General features: G+C 44.3%; 1 protein-coding gene across 1 annotated transcript in view; it reads left to right on the forward strand.

Annotated features, from left to right (window-relative positions):
* Positions 1–417: 417 nt before the first annotated feature.
* The window catches only part of PRICKLE2 (prickle planar cell polarity protein 2), a 343,030-nt gene continuing 321,242 nt past the window's right edge, over positions 418–22,205 (forward strand). Inside the window, exon 1 of the mRNA XM_032647661.1 lies at positions 418–503. The gene's annotated coding sequence lies outside the window, so the exon portion shown is untranslated. The remainder of the gene's footprint in view (positions 504–22,205) is intronic.

Here is a 22,205-nt window from a genome sequence, read left to right on the forward strand (position 1 = left end):
TTTGGGGCTGTTTTTTGGGGTGTCCCGTGCTGCCCCCTTCCCGGGAGCCCTAGCCTGGTCTAAGGCGAGCGCGCTATGGTCGCTTCTTAGGGACTCTGGGAAGCAGAAAGGTCTTGCTTTTGTTTCTTAGAAACCCGTGACCAAGGTGTCTGGGGGAGACAAAGCCCCAGCCAGGGCCATTTCTTGGTGGCTTAGTGCCCACGCCAGAGACAGCCCGCCTAGACTTCCCCAGGCGAGAGACCACCCCAGGGGCACCGGCAGCGCCCCACCCCAAATCCCCTACCTCGGAGAGGAGCTTCGGAGTCAAATTAGAGGAGGTGGGGTGGGAGAGGCAGGCCGTCCCGCCTGGGGCACAGTGGGGCTTTGGAGGGAGCCCCAGCGGTGGAAACATGCTTGTGTTGTCTTTTTGTTTTGAAGTTGACCGGACTGGGGCGGATCGAGAGAGGCCAGCCATGTAATGCCTGTGGTGACCAGTGCCCAGGGTTCGCCTTGCATAAATGGAGGTAGGACCCCTTACATGGGATTCCTAAAGACATACCACTGCAGGGGGGGAAATCTATATATATATGTTATATATGTGTATATATGCACACAAGCACATTTTTCGCCTTTTAAATTCACGCGTAAGTCACATGGAAAGAATGCAAAGGCTGTTCTTTTAAGAGTGGGACTACATCTGCTACAAATATTGAAGGTGGAAGTGGTGACCAGACACTGAGAATGCAGGAGAGCCGGGCTCAGGCTGCATTTCCCTGATGTGAGAGTTTTGGGTCTTTGCACCCACCTTCTGTGTACCTAAGTCACTCTGTCCCAAGCGATTCAAGGCACGACAGTTTTTCCAAGTGCCGCGGTACAGCATGTGTAGGATTCCTGGGACTAGCTGGTGTTTTCCAATTGTGTTTTTAATTCAGCCTCTGTAACTCTGGGTCCCAACCACAAATCCACCACTGCCTGCCTGTGCTGTGTCAACCCTCTTCGGTGGCCAGATGTTTCTTATTAATGTGCCGTGAATGTTGACTTCCAGGCAGCCCCAGCCTGGATTGGAATGATTATGTTTGGGGGACAAGGGATCTGGGTGCCCTCCCAGTACATCTGGCTGCTGGGGCTCCGTCTGGGAAAAGTTAGGGTGCAGGCTTACAGGCCCTCTGTTTGGCTATATAAAGAGAAGAGTTGGATCCTTCTTGGCAACTTCATGAAAAGGCCAAAGCCGTCTGCAGGAGAAAATTCTGCAACAATGTAACCCGTTCTCTCTTTGCTTAATGCATCTTCCTCCCCGCCACCCCCCAAGTCCCTTTGAAGAATGCTGTTTCTGGATACTGGGGAGAAAAGCCTGCCTTGATTGGGTGTGGTTTGGTTTGGTTTTTTTTCCTCCTCTGTGTGTGCTTCTCTCCTTTCTCCCAGTTGGTCATGTGTGCTGGGCACCCAGTTCTAAGGAAACTCCCAACCGGCTCCTTCAGAAATTAAATGCTTTTGTTCCTGCCTCTGATGGGTCTGGCAGCCTCTTTGCCTTTGTTTCAGGACACTGAGTGCAGCCCTTATGGCTCCCTAGCATTTAATAACTTCTGTGGCAGAGGCAAGGCTGGGCGACCTTATAAATATATAATGCGCAGACATAGGCATCCATCAGTCCTGCCGATGTTGTAGCCCAAATAGGTGTGCTCTGGACTGGCCCCCGGTGTGTCCCCAATGTGAAAGTGGCGATACATGGGAATAGGTGCAGAAGCGTCATTTTTTTCAACCAAATCCTGTGTGACGGTGCTGATTGCTTCCTGTTTGAACCATCTTGTGCTCTAATGGGGGTGGGAAAGGCAGAGTGATGAACAGGAGAGTGATTTCCGGCTCCTCCCCTACTCTGGAGCCTTTGGGTCAACTTCTGACCAGAGGCCTGTGGGGCAGTGGTACAGTGTGCGTGTGTACCCAGGTGCCCCTCCTTTCGGTCTCTGTGACCTCTGACCTCCAGCCAGTCACTGTCCCTAGTTCTCAGTTTCCCTCTTCCGTTAAGTGGAAATAATTATGCTACTTAACCTCACAGCTTTATTGTAGGGATGAAATGAGATATTGAAAACACGTTGTTTGCTCCATACCGGGCACACAATAAACATTAGCGACTTTGTCAATTATTTTTAGCTTTCTCTCAGCTGTTGCCCTGGAGGAATCATAACTAGCTCGCTTGAGGCTGCTGGGTGTCCCCCGGTCACTTTAGACTGTCATGACCACAGCTTCTTAGAGCCCCTTAAGCCGTTTTAACCCAGCTGGTTTTGTGAGGGGAAAACGAGCGTTTGATTTTCAGCCCATTATGGAGCCTTTCTTTCGGAAAGAGCCTTTCATGAGGCTGAGATGGGTTTTCGTGCGGAAGCAGTTTCTTCACTAGCGGCAGAAAAGCCTCCATGAATGCGGTTTTTATGGTGTTTCCACCCATTGCTGGAAAGGAAGCAGATCCTTGCTTTTTGCCCCCTCCTTTTCCCTAATGGGCATGTTTTGGGTGACCTTTTAGAGAAGGGGAACAGCCATTTCTGGGTTATGGTACAATATTCTTTTTGGCAGTTTGAAATCCACAGTATGCTCCGTTTCCACTCCTCTGACTGGGGGCGGGGGGCACTCTGAGCCCCCGGGAGAGACAGTTGTATCCGGATAGGAGGAAAGGCTAGCCTGACACAGGCTGAAAGGCTGCCTTTGGTCTGTTGCAAGGAGACCAAAGGCCTTTGCCCCCAAGTACCAAGGCACCCTAAATATTACGGCTCATGGGTGTCAGCTCGTCCCTCTGCTTCTACATGCTCCCCCTCCCAACCATTGTCCACACAGCAGGCGGCTCCTAAAAGTAGAATGGACTCGCGTTCCTGCTTGCAGCACTGAAGGTACTGAAGTTCTTGGGAGGAAGCGGGTTGTAAACAAACTTTGCTTCCCTTTCTGGTGTGCTGGAGAGAGCTGGGGCTTTGAAGTCCAGAGAGAGCAGGGCTGTGGTCTTGCTCTGGTTTTGCCAAGCTGTGTGACCTTGGGCGAAAGACTCAGGCTCCCTGAGTTGCATTTTCCTCAGCCGTCACGCTGGGATCTCTCCACTGAACAAATATTTGAGGGCCTGCTGGTGCCAGGTGCTCCGCTGTGCCGGGGATACGGCAAAGAACAAAATAGACAGGATTCCTGCCCTCATTCAACAAATAATTACAATTTAGATTAGGTGGTCCAGAGAGGACTCTCTGAGGAGGTGACATTTGCACAGAGACTTAGATGAAGCAAGGGAGGGAGGGTCCTGTTGATTCAAACCTGAGGCAGGAACCGGCAGCATCACCGTCTCACGGGAGCCTGTTAGAAATGTGAAGTCTCAGGCCCTGCCCTGGACTTGCTGAATCTGACTTTAGGCCTTAACAAGATCCCCAGCTGATTCATGTGCAGGGCAAAGATTGAGGAAAGCTGAGTTACAACACCTGGCACCGCTTCAGCCAGCTGGCTCTCTGCCCTCTGGGGCTTCTGTGTGTGAGCAGAGATGCCTAAGGTTCTGTGGAGGGCTGTTATCTTTTATGGAGATTTTCCTGAGGGCTCATTCTCCTTCCCCATTTATATTGTCACCCGCACCTTTAGATGGCAAATGTGGGGATTTTTAGGATTTCTAAAAAAACAAACAACAAAAAAAAAGCACACACACAGAAAAACAAAACCCACAGGGGTTCCATGTGTTGGAGAGGGCTCATAATCGTCAGCCAAAGCGCTCTCCTCCACCTGATGTAGGGCAGCTGGGGAGCAAAGATGGGCACTGCTCCCTACAGGTGACCTGGCCCCAAAAAAGCTGCCCCTCAAGGCAGCCCAGGACAAATCCCGCAGTGGCCAGGCTGCTGAGGGAATTCTCATTAACAGGAAGATTAAGGCATCTTTGTGGACTGCGGCCAGAAGAAAATCATTAATAACTAGGCACTTAGTGTACTCTGCTTACGAGACAGCTTTCTGAGTGGGGATTAATTGGACTTGCTTGTTTGTACCCACTTGGAGCAGGGAGGGGGAGATAGCCATTTTTACAGTGACGATTTGCCCTGTGAATGCCTAGGCACTGAGGAATAAAGACGATAATGATGCCAAAGCAGCATCAGCAGTGACAAGGCTGTGTGTGTACTTACTCTGTCCAGAGCTGTCTCCCCGCATTTTTATTGAGACGTACATTTCTGTTGCATCCTCACCAGAACCGATGAGGCAGATGTGGTGATTTTCCTGATGAGAAACTGAGGCTCACAGTTGTTCAGACAGTGGCCCAAGGTCTCCTGGCTACTGAGAATGAAGCTAGGAATTGGCTCTAAAACCCAGGCTGGTTTCCCTGTGACTCCCTGCCTCTTGTGACTTCTCTATTCTAAGGCAGAGGTCACAGACTAGAGGCCCTGGGCTCCCATCCAGCCTGTGGATGGGTTTTGTTTGGTCCGCACAGTGCATTAAATGAGGGGCTTTTTCTAACATGAAAATCCAGGTTTCCAGCTTCTCTTGAAGAATCCAAAGATGTGGTAACATGGGGCCGACCTTCCTATGTGGCAGCACACAAGAGGTCTCCCTTTAGATGGATGTGACCTTGACTCACCCCAGCCACCAACATTCCAGTCGCATTCGGGGACCTCTTCAAACACTTAGGTGACCTGTCAGGTCCTGGAAGTGATTGGAAATTGTGAACCCTAAATGAGTATTCTCATCTCTCCAAAAATCATATTAAAAAAATAACAATATCTTCCGTCATATTAGCTGCCATTGTTAAAGCGTTGACACTGCCAGGGGAGTGTCTCACATGCTTCCAATCTTTCACTTGCAGCAGTCCTTGGAGTTGGGTGCAATTATTTACACCCCTTCTGATAGTTAAGGAAAGTGAGTCTCAGGTTAAATAACTTGCCTAAGGTTCTGCAGCCCCTTAGTCAGTGGGGCTGTCTGACTTCCAACCCTGTCAGACTTGAAAATTCTGTGTTCTGGACCAGAAATTCTCAAACTTGGCTGGCATATGACTCACCAGGGGATCTTGTTCAAATGCAGATTCTGATTCAACAGGCTTGAGGGCAGAGGACTAAGATGCTGCATTTTTTAACAAGCTCCCAGGTGATGCTGATGCTTCTGGTCCTGGGACATGCTTATAATAGGAGTTGGCAAACTCCTATTTGGTCCTGCCGGCCAAATCAGACCCTTCACCTGTTTTGTATGATTCATAAGCCATGCATGGTTTTAACATTTTTTTAATGGTTGGAAAAAAAATCAAAAGAATATTATTTCATGACATATGCAAGGTCTATGAAATTCAAATTTTAGTGCCCATAAATCCTTATCTGAACAGAGTCACTCCCACTTATTTACATATTGTCCGTGGCTGGTTTTGACCTACGGCAGTAGAGTTGAGTACTTGAAACAGAGAACGTACAGTTTACAAAGCCAAAAACATTTACTCTGTCCATTTACAGAAAATGTTTGCCGACTCCGGGTCTATACCACTAGTAAGGGAATATGCAAGTAGCTTCTCTTAGTTTTAGAAGAAAGGAATCTGAGAACCTTTTGGGAGGTTCAGAGCTAAAGGAAACATCCCCTCCAACCTGGTTGAGAATGGTGCTGAAATCAAAGGCAACCAAAGAACCAGGGAACAGACTAAAGCCATTTCTAAAGGGCATGTGGAGATGAGGCTGGCAAGACCAGATCAATGAACCGCCAGTGGATTCTAAGCTCCTTGTAATCCCTTTAACGTTTCAGCTTTGCTGATAAATGTAGATTTGACTCTTGCATTAAAAGGCTGGCTTTCAGAACAAGCCTCCCGGAGTTGCGCTTTGATGAGCGGCTGATATGGAAAGCCCAGAGCAATGGTAGCCTTGTGAAGTCATTTTAATTATGCAGAGTGGTTAGTCTGGGGACAACGGCCGCCTTTCCAGGCAGGATGCTTGGCCTCTGAGCGGCTGTTCCCCAAGCAGCGCTCACTGGGTCAGCCAGGACTGCGCCTTGAAAAGCATCTTTCCTTAGTTGCCCTGGTAATTGTGTTGATTGATGACTGAGGTGGTAACTTGGGGAGATGCTGGCCTGGTTTCCTTTAGTGGTTGTAATTTGGCTGAGAAATGGGTTCCCACTGATTTTTTTTGCTTGGGCAGGAAAAACCACTCTGTCTCAGTCAACTGGTGTGCCAAGAAAAGGGGAAAAAAAGGAGGTGGGGTGCGTGTGCGTGTGCGTGTCCACGTGCTTGCGCCTAAGAAATTCTTGGAATCCTCTAGGTAGGGAAAGATGCTTAGCAGCTAAGAAATGCTGGTTGGCTCACCTTCCTTATGTCATTAGCATTTGATAATATGCCCGGTAGAACCTGAAGCACCTAAATAGAGGTTTTTCTTTTGAGGAAATATGTATGTTCATCCCAAAGTATCTGTATTATCTCTGATTTTGAAATAAGACATGGCTATTATAAAAGATTTAAAAATCACAGGCTTCCGTGGTGGCGCAGTGGTTAAGAATCCGCCTGCCAATGCAGGGGACACGGGTTCAAGCCCTGGTCCAGGAAGATTCCACATGCCGCGGAGCAGCTAAGCCCGTGCGCCACAACTAAAGAGCCTGCACTCTAGAGCCTGTGAGCCACAACTACTGAGCCTGCGTGCTGCAATTGCCAAAGCTCGTGCGCCTAGAACCCGTGCTCCACAACAAGAGAAGCCACCACAAGGAGAAGCCCGCGCACCGCAACGAAGAGTAGCCCCTGCTCTGGCAACTAGAGAAAGCCCACGCACAGCAACGAAGACCCAACACAGCCAAAAATTAAAAAAAAAAAAAAAATTACACAAAATTTCAATTTTAAGTCCATAAATAAAGTTTGAATGGAACACAGCCATGCCTATTCATTTAGCATCATCTACGGCTGCTTTTACAGTAGCAGAATTGAGTAGTTGAGACAACCCTCATGGTCCACAGAACTGAAAGTATTTACTAGCTGGCCCTGTACAGAAACAGTTTACTCACGTCCACAGCTAGAAATATATGTTGTTTATGGCTTGGGATTTATTTCTTCAGATTCATTCAAATTATTTATTAACAAGATTTTATAGAAAATACACATTCCACATATGGTCTTTTATAGCTTACTTTTTTCTTACTTAGAAGTACGTTTTAGGGCTTCCCTGGTGGCGCAGTGGTTGAGAGTCCGCCTGCCGATGCAGGGGACACGGGTTCGTGCCACGGTCCGGGAAGATCCCACATGCTGCGGAGCGGCTGGGCCCGTGAGCCATGGCCGCTGAGCCTGCGCGTCCGGAGTCTGTGCTCCGCAACGGGAGAGGCCACAACAGTGAGAGGCCCGCGTACAGCGAAAAGAAAAAAAAAAAAAATAGAAATATGTTTTGGACATCTTTATATGTCCGTGTATAAAGGACATAAAGATCTAATATATTTATTAGCTTTTAGAATCCAGTATGTGGGTTATCATTGAATTAACTATTTTTGGTTCATGGCTGCTTTGGCTGTTTTCCCTTGTTCCTCATTATACACCACATGACAATAGCTTTTCTTATGCTACGAAATGCTGTTGTGGAGCTCTTGTCAAATTATCCTCCAAAGAGATGTTGCCAACTTCCACCCCCATTCCTTAAAAAATTGGAGTGTATTTGTGTGTTTTCTTTGGGCTGAAACTTTGAAACATCTCAGCTTGTGGAGCAACCTGACAATTAATTCCTGTTTAATCACCCTGAGTGACAATTTGTACCTGATGAATAGTGAGAAAACACAGAGCACTGATGTCAGTCATCTTGTTTTCCAAAACACATTTTATTTGTCTTTAATTCCCAAAGCGATATCCACATTCTGTTGAAAGGTTGTTATTCATCCTTATGCTTCTGTTGTTTAAGGTTGGTGGGATGAGGGGAATCTAATGAGTTTGTTATTTTGTGGTCTCAAAAAGCTGGAAGATTATCCTTTAACTCTGCGATTAATGAGTATCCCAGAGGGAATTTCCTGTGAACTGAGGGAGCATTCCCTAAAGGGAATGATTCCTAGATCATTGAGCATTTTGTGATCAAAAGGATTCTACCTGCATTCTATATGAGAGAGCCATGGGGGTTGAACTCTGGGAAGAAATGTGTATTTCTAGGCAGTGTCATAAAAATATCTATGAAGCTTGTAAGGGCTGCTGGGGGAGCATTCTAGCTGTGTAACCTTAAAGGGACAGGCTTTGAAGATACTTTGCTGGAACTGTAGTCTTGGTTCTGCCTCTTACAGGCTGAGTATCCTTAGGAAGGTGACTTAACCTTTCTGAGCCTTTCTTGGTTTTCTCATCTGCAGTGTGGGAATAGTATTACTTATTACCATGAGGTTATCTTACGTGGTTATTGTGAGAGTTAAATGGGATAATGTGTGCATTGTGCCTCATTGGGCATGATGCGTAACGTGGGCTCCATATACGTTTGTGGTTGGAAGAAGGGTTAATGGAAACAGAATTAGATAGGAAGCAAGAACACCTGGGTTCACGGCCCTGACAATTGTAGGTTATGTGACAGAACAAGTCACTTCCCCACCATGAGGCACAGCCCTTCACTTGCTAAAAATGGGGGTGATGATTCTTGTCTTAGGGCCTTAATTCAGAAGAGATAAGAGTCGAGTCCCCCCTGATGTGAGGATTTAGGGTCTAAAGGAATGAGACTTCCTGGTGGAATAGCAGATTCACATGGCTCATCACAGACACACCTGGGGACATGTACACTTTAGATGAAGTGGAGTTTAGAAGAATTGGACCTTATACGCTCACAGTCTCTTTGCTTAAGTGAAATATGCATATGATGTTTGTAAAAACAATTTGCAACGTATAATAGGAAGACGACAGTTAGACGCTGCCCTTGGGGTCAGTATATGAAAAGGGGCTTTTTTGTGCCTGGCACCCATGAAAATTCATGTCCAAGGTGAAAATCACACATCATCAAGGCAGTGCTTAATTCATTTTACCCAAGCCTGCTTAATAAGTATGAATTTTTGTGGCGCCTAGTGTGCCATGCTAAACACTTCCATTTGCACAGTCACCAGTCCTTAAGCAGAAGCTTCCTTTTCTAAGCCATGAGAAACAAGGATATTTATACAATATTTGAACCCAAGATGATAGCCTGGAAACTCCTGAGATAAGACCTGGACTGTACCTACATTTTGTTGACATTATACAGGATTTAAAATTTTGATTAGTTGCCAACCTGTGATATTTTGGGTAAAAATTCAGATTTAAGGTTTTCTCTAGAATAATGAAAAAATTATGAAAATTTCGGGCAATTCGTATTCCTTCCATTGTTTTAGATAGAACACACGTGTTCAGCTTTTTCCACAATCCCCACCATTCCCTATTGTTTACCTGACCTGCCTCACCCATTTACATTCCTGGCTTCCCGCTATAGTCGTCTGATGTTGTGGCTGCTGATTTGAAGGAGTGAGTGAGGGAATATGTACTATTGGAAGGATGATAAGAATGGCAGATTGGAATAAAGGTGCCACTTGGTGGGAACAGCTGTGCTAATAAGCAAAACATCCAAGCAGCTAAATCCTCCCTGTCCTGGAGATACTCTTGGGATGGAGCTGATATGACTGAGGACCTGCTGTGTGCTTGGCTTCTTTCATGCATCACCTCTTGTCACCCTCAGAACAATTTTGTGAGGCATGTACTTTATCTGCTCCTTTCTAAATCTGAAGAAACTGAAGCCCAGGGAAGTTAGGTAACATGCCGTAGGTCATGCAAATAATAAGTAGTGGAGTCAGGATTCAAAACCAGGTCTTGAGGGCTTGAGATCACAACTTCTTTAACCAAGAGAGACTCCTAAGCTTTGTCATTTTGACCCTCCTGGTCTAAATATAAAACAGTACCTTGGCAAAAACAGAATCTTGTATTCTCACTGGCCTAGGGATGAGATCTAACTGTTGTCAGATATCTGGAGAACCCTAGGCTAGTTGGTTTACTTGAGGCTGGGGTCTTAAAGGTGAAACTCCTATAAAATTAGAGGGTGTGGTGTTGAGCTTATCGGGGTGTCTGAAAGGTGAGAAATTGAATTAAATATAATGCGATTTCCAGTAAAAGGCTGCTTGCAATTTTCTGATCAGATCTGCATACATTAAAGGAGGCTCCATTCAGCTTGTTTATAGCTTTGGTGTTAAATTGGGGGCTCTGGGGAGTTTGTGAAAGCAGGCAGGTGGGGAGCATCCTTCAGAAATGCCATTTGCATGTTTCCTAGAGGAAACATCCACCAAAGGGATTAGTCAAGGGAGGGAGTTAACAGTGCATCCCTTCAGCAGCCAATTTGAGGTCTAAACAAGCTAAAAATAAAGAAAATGGTCATTATCCAGTCTTTGGACCTGTTTTTAAACTTCTGCTCCCCATTGCTTTAACAATTCTGACACCATGTTGCAAAATAGACCCAAGCACATTTGACTGTCGGAAGGCATTTAATGAGAACATTATTTGATTTTATGTTTGGTAAATACTTGGTGGTGCAGAAACTGCTTTCACAATTCTTGAAAACTGACTCACGATGTGTACATGTAACACCCAGAGCGGGTCCTCCAAGTTTGCGTGCTGAGGAATTAGGCCTCCCGGGGACTTTTTAAAAGAATGCAGGTGTTTTCTTTCTTCAACGACACTATGAAATGACTCTAATAATATGATTTCTCAAAGTCTTTTGTTCCGCAATCAGGCATGCAGGAGTGCTCCTGTCATTTGCATCCTTGATGACTGGGCCTTTGGAGCTTCTCCAGCGACTTAGTTGTTTGGAAATCATAACGACAGGCTTCTTTCATCTTTAAGAAGTCCCAGATTTGGAGACAATAGACATCTGGGAGAGTCTCCATCATCTTGGGTCTGGAATATTTGGAGCGACAGGGAAGGACACATATGTATGTTTTCCTCTGCTCTGGGAGACAAAAGCATTTAATAGATGTGTCCACCTGCAAGGGATTTTGGATAATTTTTTTTAAACTTCAAAATCCTGGTGATAACAGTTTAAGGCAGTTTTATTTATTATTTTACATTCATTTTGATCCAATTGTTGCATAAGTGTACAGTGTAGACAATTTGGAAAATTCAGCAATGTCAAATGATTTATCTTTTAAAAAAAGAGCATTAACTCTATCACATAAAGAGGAAGGAGTATAGACCTCTTAGCTTTAGGGTGTGATTTCCTTCTAGTCTAGTTTCTTTATGGTAGAGTTTTATGTAGTTGTAGTTGTTTCTAGAGCTGCTGAAACAAATTACTACAAACTGTGTGGGTTCAGACAACAAAATGGATCCTCTTACAGTTCTGAAGGCTGAAAGTCTAAAATCAAGGTGTCGGCAGGGTTCGTTCCCTCTTTTGGCTCTGAGGGAGAATCCATCCCTTGCCTGTCTTAGCTTCTGGGGACTCTTGGCAGTGCTTGGCCTTCGTGGCTTCCAGATGTGTCACTCCGTTCTCTGCATCTGTCACCACATAGTGTTCTTCCTCTGGGTTTCTGTCCCCTTCTCTTCGAAGGGCTTGTCATTGGATTTGGGCCTACCCTAATCTGGAATGATTTCATCAACTTAATTATGTCTACAAAGACTCTTTTCTAAATGAGATCACATTTAGAGATTCCAGGAGGATGTTTGAAGGGACCACTATTCAACCCATTATAACAATTCTGGAAGTAAAGCATATATATATATACACATATATATGTAAATATATATACACAGTTTCATGTCTGTAAGCAGTGTGTCCAATTTGGACTTTCTAAACGTGTTATTTGGGAAAGTACAGTGGTGTGGGAGGGCTGAGCCTTGACTCCGGGGCACCTTTGTGGGAAATACAACTTACTTGTCTTTTCTGGGCCAGTTAAATGTTTGCAACAGGACAGGATTGTACAAGCTGCTCTTAGCAGAGGGAACTCTGAGGTGGAATTTGCTGCCATATTGATGAATTCAGCTGTCTGAATCAGTTGACCCCAGGGTCACCCTATGAAGTCCATCCATCTTCTTTGAGCTTTTGTTGGGCCTTGCCAGGGAGATATATAGGAAATGAAGTGGTAGTGTGTGGACAGTTATTTGTGGGAAGAGCTTCTCGCCCTAGGGCCTTTTAATTAATCTCTAGGCTGTATAACCGATTCGCTCTGAAAGGGGAAAAAAGTGGGCTTCCTTAGAAAAGGAAATTCTTCATCATCCTAGAAATAGGTCCCACAAAATCCTGCCGGAGCTGACTCACTCTATCCCTCCCCCATCCTTACACCCCCTTGCCCCGTGCCGCTTCTCGGTAAACACAGTCAGAAAAACTATAACATTAATTGTACTTCCTCATTCCCTGATGTCTTAAATCCAGCATGAATGGATTTAGGCTTTTCAGAATAAATTACGTGAAATAAAAACGAAAGCAGATTATGATTTTTTTATCATCATGTTAGCTATCATGAATTGAACATTTACAATGTGCTAGGGACATTATATTCTAAGCGTGTTTCTTGTAGTCTTATTTAATTCTTGAAACCTGTTATGAGAGAAACACCATCGTCCACATTGGTTTCATGAGGAAATGGAGAGCCTGCAAGTGAGTTACTTTCCCAAGGTCACGCAGCTAGTTAGTACTCAAACCAAGGTTAAATCTTACAACCCTGACTGCTGTTTGGGCTCTTGAACACTATATTATGTGCCTGGCTCCAGAGGATTCTTATTGATTCTAAATCATAGTTTTCACACTTCCGTATTCATCAGAATCACCTGGAGGGCTGCTCCTCTCCCCCCTCAGAGTTTCCCATTCATTAGATCTAGGTTGGTGCTTATAATTTACATCTAATAAATTAGGTGCTGCTGTTGTTTCTGCTGCTGGTCCAGGGAACACAGTTTGAGAACTGTCAGTCAACACCATAGCCCAGCCCTCCAGGACTTCTATAGTCACGTCAGTTTATCACACCAGATAAACACGATTTCCGTGACTGTCCAGTGCAGCAGTCCATATGCTTTTTTATCACAAAGTAGTGTAGGTTACTCTTACATGGTTGGTACTGATGTTGAGGGCTAGGAGTTTAGATTGGAAAGAAGGTCCCCACCTGCCACTTAAGCTTTAGTAGATTCTTGGCTTCTTCCTCTCTCTTATCACCATGGAATTTAATAAAGTGGTTTTTAAGCTCTTTCATCAGCTGGAAAGTAGAACCAGCCAAGGTCTGGTATCTGTGAAGATGACTAGAGATTAATGAAATGTTCTAGCCCCACCAGATAGTAAAATACATTATAAGGCTACAGAAGTGAAAATAGTATGGTATTGGAGCAGGAATAGATTACTGTGACAGACTAGAAAATCTCCAAAAATTGACCCAAGTATTGTGGGACAGTGGACTATGGTAAAGGTGACATATAAAAGCAGTTGGGAAAGATTCAATAAATGGTGCTAGGACAAGCAGCTTCCCATTTAGAATAAAAAGATTAACCCAAAACTTTTAAAGAACATTAAAATTTGAGGGGCTTCTCTGGTGGCACAGTATTGGGAATCCGCCTGCCAAGGCAGGGGACACGGGTTCGAGCCCTGGTCTGGGAGGATCCCACATGCCGTGGAGCAGCTAGGCCCGTGCGCTACAACTACTGAGCCTGCGCTCTAGAGCCCACGAACCACAACTACTGAAGCCCGCATGCCTAGGGCCCGTGCTCCTCAACAAAGAGAAGCCACCGCAATGAGAAGCCCACGCACCACAACTAGAGAAAGCCTGCACGCAGCAACGAAGACCCAACGCAGCCAAAAAAAAAAAAAAAAAATTAAAATTTGATTATGGACAAATGCTTTTACAAGTTTAGAGAGTAAAAAGCATATCCAGGGCTTCCCTGGTGGCGCAGTGGTTGAGAATCCTCCTGCCGATGCAGGGGACACGGGTTCGTGCCCCAGTCTGGGAAGATCCTACATGCCACGGAGCAACTAGGCCCGTGAGCCATGGCCGCTGAGCCTGCGCTCTGCAACGGGAGAGGCCACAACAGTGAGAGGCCCACGTACCGCAAAAAAAAAAAAAAAAAAAAGCATATCCAAGTTCAAGCATTTGCTCTTCCTTTTTCTCTTACTCGCCTCTAGCTGCACTGGTCACCTTACTGGTCCCCAAACACAGCAGACGTATTCTCACCTTGGGGCGTCTGCCTTTGCTGGGACCTCCCCCAGGACCGGCCCCCCAGGTATCCATCAGTTTTGTTCCCTTGCTTCCTTCCAGATCTCTCCTCCAATGCTGTTTCCTTAAAGCATTGTTCCTTGACCATCCTAAAATAGTACTCAGGTCACTCCCTTTTCCCTTCCTCTGACTTCTTGTTTTTTCTCCCCCCAGAACATCTACCAACACCTGACGTACTTGTAATGCATTATCTGGCCTTCCTTGTCAACCTCGATGAACTTACCTTAGCCTACGCAAGAATTTAAACTGCACGAGGGTATTTTGTTCCATGTTTCTCTTGTTAAATTCTCCAGTACCCAGAAAAATATCTAGTGCATAGCAAAATACCCACCAGGATTTGTTGAGTGAATGAATGAATAAATGAATGGATGATAGGAAACCTGGACGTCATAAAGGAAGATGGGTTATTTTGAGATGAAATAATTTTGAAATTGTCAAAAGAAAATTGAAAATAAATTAGAACAGATATGATAGAGGCCTAAGTTTTTAAGATGTGAAAATGGCTCTAATAAGAAAATCATCAAATGACTCAGAAGATTGGGCAAAGGATCTCATCAGGCAGGTGTATGAGAAGGTATCATTTGTTTTCTTAGTAATGTTACCATTTCTAATGTTTCCGTTTATTTGTGAGTCCAGTATGTATAGCTGTTAGAAAATATGTTTGGGGAGAATTGTGATGTCTGTGTTCAATGAACTATAGCATCTCTTTTCCTGGGAAATGTTAAAGTAGTATGCATACTCACGTTTGGGCTAAGCTTTGTTGACTTCTGTCAAGAAGATTAAAAGACTTTTAAGATTCCTTAGGATTTGGAGTTGTCCATGGGTATAAACAAGACCCATAGCTGTGCTAGTGTGATCCAAGAAATGACAGGAAAACAACAAATAAAAGATTATGCTATCTACAGCATCAAAACATCACTTCTACATCCAGGGATGTGGACATTTGGCCACTCAGGGGTACATTTCTGTTTTCTTGTCATGATGACTTGGGAGTGTTGCCAGTGGCATTTAGTAGGCTGGGGACCAGGATGTTAACTCTTCCGTGGTCTGTGAGATTGTTCCATCACGGTGAATGTGATCCTATTCTGAATGCCAGTGCCATTCTCCCCCAGTGAGAAGCAGTGGGAAGTGTAGTAAGCAGCAAGGGCCTTTGGGAAGTGCTTCGTACACCTCTGATGTTTGGAAACTTAGTTAATTTCTCTGGACCTCAGTTCCCCTCATCTGTAGATTGAGGGAGATAGATTGTAGAATGGGAAAGGCCCCATCATCATTAATACATGGTGATAGTATTACTAGGGAGTATTATTACTACGAATAGCAATAATATTACTATTCCTGCTCAAATAGCCAACTGAGGAGATTTGGGCAAGAAGAAATTTAGGAGAAATTTTTCAGTCAGTCCCTTTGCTGGAGAAGCCATCCTTTTCAGGATGTTCTCACTCTTCTGGTCGCTCTAGTTGTGTTGTGGAGTTGTATATTTACCAAGGGTGAATTTGTTTGTTGCCGACACTACTTACGCCAGTTAGACCTGCTACTATAGTTAGGTAAGTTACCTACATAAACCCATGAAATATGAATGTGAGAAGAAAAAGGAGCTGTTATTTCTATGAAAATTAAGCTGAATGCTTGGAAATGGCCTAAAACAATTATAAAAGATTGGAAAAGAGGCAGAAATTGTAAAAGGACTTAGGTTTTTTTGTTTTTTGTTTTGGACAATATCTTTAAGTTCTGACAGTACTCTAAGAAAACAAAAACAAACCCCCAAACCCCCATAAAACAAAAAATCTGAACCGGAAATTGAAGAAGATGCATTATAGGTGTGTTTTATGGGGGAAGTATAAGGTACTCTGTCTGTAAACCCATAAGCAAAATTCCCTTGCCCACTATAAGTGAATGTATGGTTATGTATTTCAAGAAAAAAATAAGATATGTATGTATCATTCTTTTGTGATTTCTCAATGTGATAGACAGTGCTGGTTGTCCTCATATACATTGTGTAGTTCTTCCTTAGAAATATTACCTTCAAAATAATGTCGGGCTCATAGCCAGTTAAGACAATGTTTCCTAGCCGTCCTTGCTCCTAGAGATTGCCATTTGACTAAACTCTAGCCAAAGGCATATAAGTAAAAATAGTAAGTACAACTTCTGGGATGCGCTCTTGAAGGGAAAGCATGTACCTTTTTTTCCTCGACTTCTTGCCCACTGGAATGTGGATGTGATAGTTGGAGCTCAAGCAACTAAATTGGACCATGAGGTATAAGCCCTCTGTTGAAAAAAGCAGAATAAGACAAGCAGTGCCTGGGTCCCTGATGACCATAGAGACACATCATAGCCTTGGACTGTATAACTCCAGACTGTATTTCCATGAGAGAGAAATTAATTTTCATCTTGTTTTTATTTTTTTATAAATTTATTTATTTATTTTTGGCCGCGTTGGGTCTGTTGCTGTGTGCGGGCTTTCTCTAGTTGCGGCGAGCGGGGGCTACTCTTCGTTGTGGTGCACGGGCTTCTCGTTGCAGTGCTTTCTCTTGTTGCGGAGCACAAGCTGTAGGTGCAGGCTTCAGTAGTTGTGGCTTGGCGGGCTCAGTAGTTGTGGCTCACAGGCTCTAGAACATAGGATCAGTAGTTGTGGCTCACAGGTTAGTTGCTCCGTGGCATGTGGGATCTTCCCGTACCAGGGCTCGAACCCGTGTCCCCTGTATTGGCAGGCATATTCTTAACCACTGCGTCACCAGGTAAGTCCAATTTTCATCTTGTTTAAGCCATTATTATTTTGGATTTTCAGTCACCTATAGCCAAATTTCAACCCAGCTGGACTATAGCAATAGGGTACACATTGTGTTCTCAATGGTTGAAAACCCAAAACCGTTCTTTTAATTTTAGGAATACCTGCTAAGGGCAGATGTGCTTTTCCAGAATATACTGTTCTGAGGCAGGAATGTCTTCATCTGAAACCTTGGCGTTTCGTAAGTTCTTCGAGTGAATGACTTGTGGTTATATTATAATAGGTATTAAAGAGAGAGTATTTTTTCCTGTTGTTCAGCGGCTCTGTGTGAATATGCGCCATCATCTATCGAGGAATAACCTGGAACATTTCAGGAATGTCACCATGTAGCACTGATTTTACCCCCTGAAAAAGTGCATTTCCTGCTTGGGGATGCGTTTAGAACTGCTTATTTTAGGATTAAAGGGTATAGAGTGAAGGAATACGATTAATCCCTTTGATGGTCCCTATCATTTTACCAGCAGACTAAGCAGAGGGGTTGGGTTCACATTACATCCATGGAGAAGTATGCCGCAGTGCTACTGTGTGGGTGAGGAGTGAAACCCTATCGCCTTTGTGTGAGCACAACACGGCATGTGCCTTTTTAACCTCTTAATTAAATAATCACCATCCAAAAACGTTTCTTTCTGGAAAGTCTGCCCTGTTGGTTGTATCCCAGGTTAGTTTTGTGTGAAAGTCTTTAAGCTGGAATTCGCTTTCTGATGGTTATTCCTGACCAGTTTTCTCAAATTATCTGAGAAGAGTGTTAAATTGGTAATAAAAAATGTCTGAAAAAAAATTGGGTGACATTTTGGGGTCAAATTTTCAAAAGGAAGAAGAACGCACTGGGAAATTGATTTATAAAAAGCTTGGAGGCAATTTATTCAAGAAAGTTTATTGCATGTGTACTATGGCTTCACATGCCATAAAATACAGTAAAACTGATAGCATAAATGTGTATATTTTAAATTAGTTAGATGTCCTTTGACGCATATGTATACATATAGGTATGCACATATGTTATACATAGGTCAGTATGAATATGTGTGTTATATGTACATATGTTTGTTTTTTAACATAAATGGTGGCATAAGCATAGATACTTTTTGTCACGTAACAATAGATCTTGGTGGGCTTTAATATCACTATATATAAATATTCTTACAGAAAAAAAGACCGTGTAATACCCCATTATACAGCTGTGTCATCATTTTTTTTTTTTCTACCGGTTCTCCACTGATGATCATTCAGGATGTTTAAAATTTCTAGTTAATGCAGTGGTGCTTCAGCAGACATTCTTATTTGCAGCTCGTTGCCTTTACTGTGACCATACCTGCAGGATAATTTCCTAGACAGAGAATCACCGAGTCACAGGGTATGTGCAAGTTAATTAGTTGAATATTGCGAATAGAAAAAAATGGTTTCAAAAGATGTGTAGATCTCTCAGTGTGTATGAGGGGTAAAAGATTAATTAATGGCCAAGGATTTATCTTGAAGAAACTTTTTGGAACGCTATTTTAAAAATTTTATTTTTTATTGCGGCAAGATATTCATAGCTGGAAACGCCATTTTGATTCATTATGTTGATATGCCACCCTGAAGTTTTTGCAAAACCACTGTATTGGATTTAACCTCCTTGTACTGAGATAGGAGCATTTAAATAATTTTATCCTGATGGAGTCTCTATGGGAATACGACAGACCATCCTTACGGTAGACAAGGACTAACATGCTGTCAACATTCAGCTACCGATAACGCACAGGTACTGAATTTCGGTGTATCAGGATGAGAGTTTGTGTTCAGCCACAAGAATGGGTGGCAGAAGGCCGAGGGCTGGGTGTTAATGAGTTGGGTGCTGTTCTGCCCCTAATTTTTTTTCGTCTCATCTGAGTCTTGATTTACAGATCTGTAAAAATCAAGGGGTTAAGTAAATTAGGGAAGAAAGCCCCTCTCCCTCATTGCTCCCATCACACGCTCTAGTGTGTGTTCTTAAACTAAACCTTGAACCCAGTTTGAAAATCACAGGTTAACTGTGCCCAGAAGCATCTCCTTCTCTCCGTCTCCTCTGTATCATGCTCTGTTCCAAACTACTGTTATTTCTTGCCTCAATGCTGCCCTGGCCTGCTAACAGATCTCCCCACTTCTGCCTTTTCACCACTCTAATCCATTTTCCATCCAGCACTCGGATACAAAGAAGTAGTTCTTATGAAATATTGAGCAGATAAAAAATATTAATGAAATACGTAGAAGGCATAAACAACAGTGATGTGATGGACACCCGTGAGCCTGCCACCTGGTTTTAGGAAAAAGAACCTTGTTATTATCTCTTGTGATTCCATCCTCTTCCCCCTCTCAGAGGTAACCATTATCCTGAGTTATGAATTTATCACCATCCTTGCTTTGCTTAATAGTTTTGCCATAAGTATGTCTCGCCAGAAGTCTTTGCTTCTGCAGTCGTCCTTTGGGGATACATGTGTAAGAGTTTGTCTGGAGCAGTTTGTCTGGAGTGGCCTTGCCAGCTCATGGGCGTGTCCCTGGGACTTTACTAGATACAGATAGACTGTTTTCCAAAGAGTTTATACTGCCGTCAGCAGGTAAGGTTCTGCTTGTTCTCATCCTTGGCCACACTTGGTTTTGTGAGATCTTCCCTTAGTCCTTTGTACATGTGGCTTCCTCTGCCTAGAATGCCCTTTCCCCATCTATCCCAGAATTGACTGCTTCTCTTCGCATCCTCCCACTCTCAGTTTAAATGTCACCTTCTCAGAACATTTCTCTGACCCTAAGCCCCCCTTTCCCCACGACTAGAAGGGCAGGACCTGTGTCTGTTTGGTTCATCATTGTATGTAAATAGCACAACGATTTACTGGTAGGTGCTCAATAAATAGTTCGTGGAATGAGTAAGTGGCTGAGCCAGTCAGGTCCTTTCCAGTCTGAAGTCCTCTTGTCCTGTGAAATGAAATAAAGATATGAGAAAGTTCAAGGGAACCCACTCCATGTGTGGCTCTGGCTTCAAGGCAGTTTCATGATGGAGGTGGTTTCAGAAGACCTCTGAAGGGGTGTCGGTGCTCAGCTACTCTGGTGGAGCAGAACATTTCCAGCAGCAGACACGAAAAATGATGTGTGCATTGCAATAAATGAATAAATTGAGCATAAATAAATAGAGCATAAATAAGCGGGAGTTGTAGACCTGCTTGTCTCCAAAGTAAGAAAGTGAGTAGCGGTGCTTCTGGGGTACAGAATTAACCGATATTCCAGCCAGTCTTAAGTGGGACAAAGAAGTAAGTGATCCCAGATGCGAGACCTGGGGATGTTTTATTCCAGAGCTCAGATGCCTAGTGTGGACATCTGAACTGCCTGTGGGTGTTTTGGAGTTTTGCCTGCACTCATGGGAATTGGATTCTTTCAGTCCTTAGCGGTAGCACGTTGCCTCTGTACTCAGCCTGCTCAGAGTTGGGCAGGGCAGCTGCAATACTGGGCAGACTGGGTGGAGGTGGCATGCCATTGTTGAAAATTAACACAAAGACGTCCCCGACTGATATCCACAAAGAATGAAATCCATGACCTGGAATCATTTATAGCCAGCAAAGCACTTTCTCATTCATAATCTGATCAACTTGAAATGGTAGGAAATTGATTGGTGCTCAGTATTCCTGTGAAATCCCAGAAGCGGGTTGCCACACAGGGAGGTTGATCATAGGCTCAGGCTGGAATCTCTGCTGCTCATTGACTGGCTCTGTCAATTTGGACATGTCACCTAGGCTCTCTGAACCTCAGTTTCCTCATCTGTAAAATGGGAATATCGGTACTTCTCTAACAAGTTTCCATTGAGGGAAAATTGATATAATAAAGATAAAACATTCGGCACAGTGTCTGACAAATGGGAAGTGCTTGGATTTTTTTCTTTTAAAGAATTATTGTCCTTAATTTTATATATGATGGAGCAAGAGGTACCCAAAGGAGGTTGACATACTGGATGTATGTAGTTGAAACTGGGCCCAGAATGCAGATCTAGGGACTTTTGGCCAGTGTTCTTTGGACCCACTTCTCTCTCAGAACAGCTCAGATATCTTAAGCCTCTCTTAATTAAACTCTTTCTGTGAAGGAGCTACTCTTATTTTTTTTAAGTTTTCAACAAGTCTTTCTTTTTTGCTACAATACATTCTTAGTCACTTATGATTTAAAATGGGAGGATTAAGACTGAGCAATTGGCAGTAGCCTGTAGGCACAAATGACTTCGAAGATTGTTAAAATGAAGCAGGGGGCTTCCGTGGTCGCGCAGTAGTTGAGAGTCTGCCTGCTGATGCAGGGCACATGGGTTTGTGCCCCGGTCCGGGAAGATCCCACGTGCCGCGGAGCAGCTGGGCCCGTGAGCCATAGCCGCTGAGCCTGCGCGTCCGGAGCCTGTGCTCTGCAACGGGAGAGGCCACAACAGTGAGAGAGGCCCGCGTACCGCAAAAGAAAAAAAAAGCAGCAGGAAGTTGAGAGGGTAAGCAGGGAACTATAGCACATCAGCCTCCAGGTTGCAAGTCCCCGGGGAACGAGGCTCGGAGGAACTCTCTGTGGCCCTGGCTCGTGTGTTAACCTGTGAGGACCCCTCTAAGTCTGCGGCCAAGAGGAAATGCCTTCTTGTGAGAAGTCAGCTTAGTGTGAAAAGGATGGGCAGGGCTGACTGCTGAGCATTACTGGGCCAGTGAAGCAGCACAATCCCCTCCAAGCCTGCTTGTTGCCCCCTGGCTGATGGACCTCCCCACTTCCACCTGACCTTTTCCTGACGTCTTTCCAGAACAGTGTTTCTTAACCTTCCCTCCCTAGATAAAGTTCAGAGCACCCCTGAACCAGGATGGAAAAAAATTGCTATCTTTGTTTCTACTAACCCCTAACTCGAACTTTAGCGTTTCCCTTAATTATGCGTGAAGGCGAAAGACCACAGTAATTGCATTAGCAATACCTGTGGCTTTATCACCAATAAAAAGCCCAGATGCTTTCATGTCACGTAACAGTGTGGAAGTCATCTTGAAATACTGTTTATGCTCATCACTGCTTAGAAGTTATGGCCGTTGGGCTTCCCTGGTGGCGCAGTGGTTGAGAGTCCGCCTGCTGATGCGGGGCACATGGGTTCGTGCCCTGGTCCGGGAAGATCCCACATGCCGCGGAGCGGCTGCGCCCGTGAGCCATGGCCGCCGACCCTGCGCGTCCGGAGCCTGTGTTCCGCAGCGGGAGAGGCCACAACAGTGAGAGACGCCCGCGTAATGCCAAAAAAAAAAAAAAAAAAAAAAAAAGAAGAAGAAGTTATGGAAGTTAGTAGATTTACTGCTGGATCTTTGTATAGCATATTTTAATAAGTATTACTACCATATAT

Source organism: Phocoena sinus, chromosome 11, assembly GCF_008692025.1.
Source record: "Phocoena sinus isolate mPhoSin1 chromosome 11, mPhoSin1.pri, whole genome shotgun sequence".
NCBI classification, from domain to species: Eukaryota; Metazoa; Chordata; class Mammalia; order Artiodactyla; family Phocoenidae; genus Phocoena; species Phocoena sinus.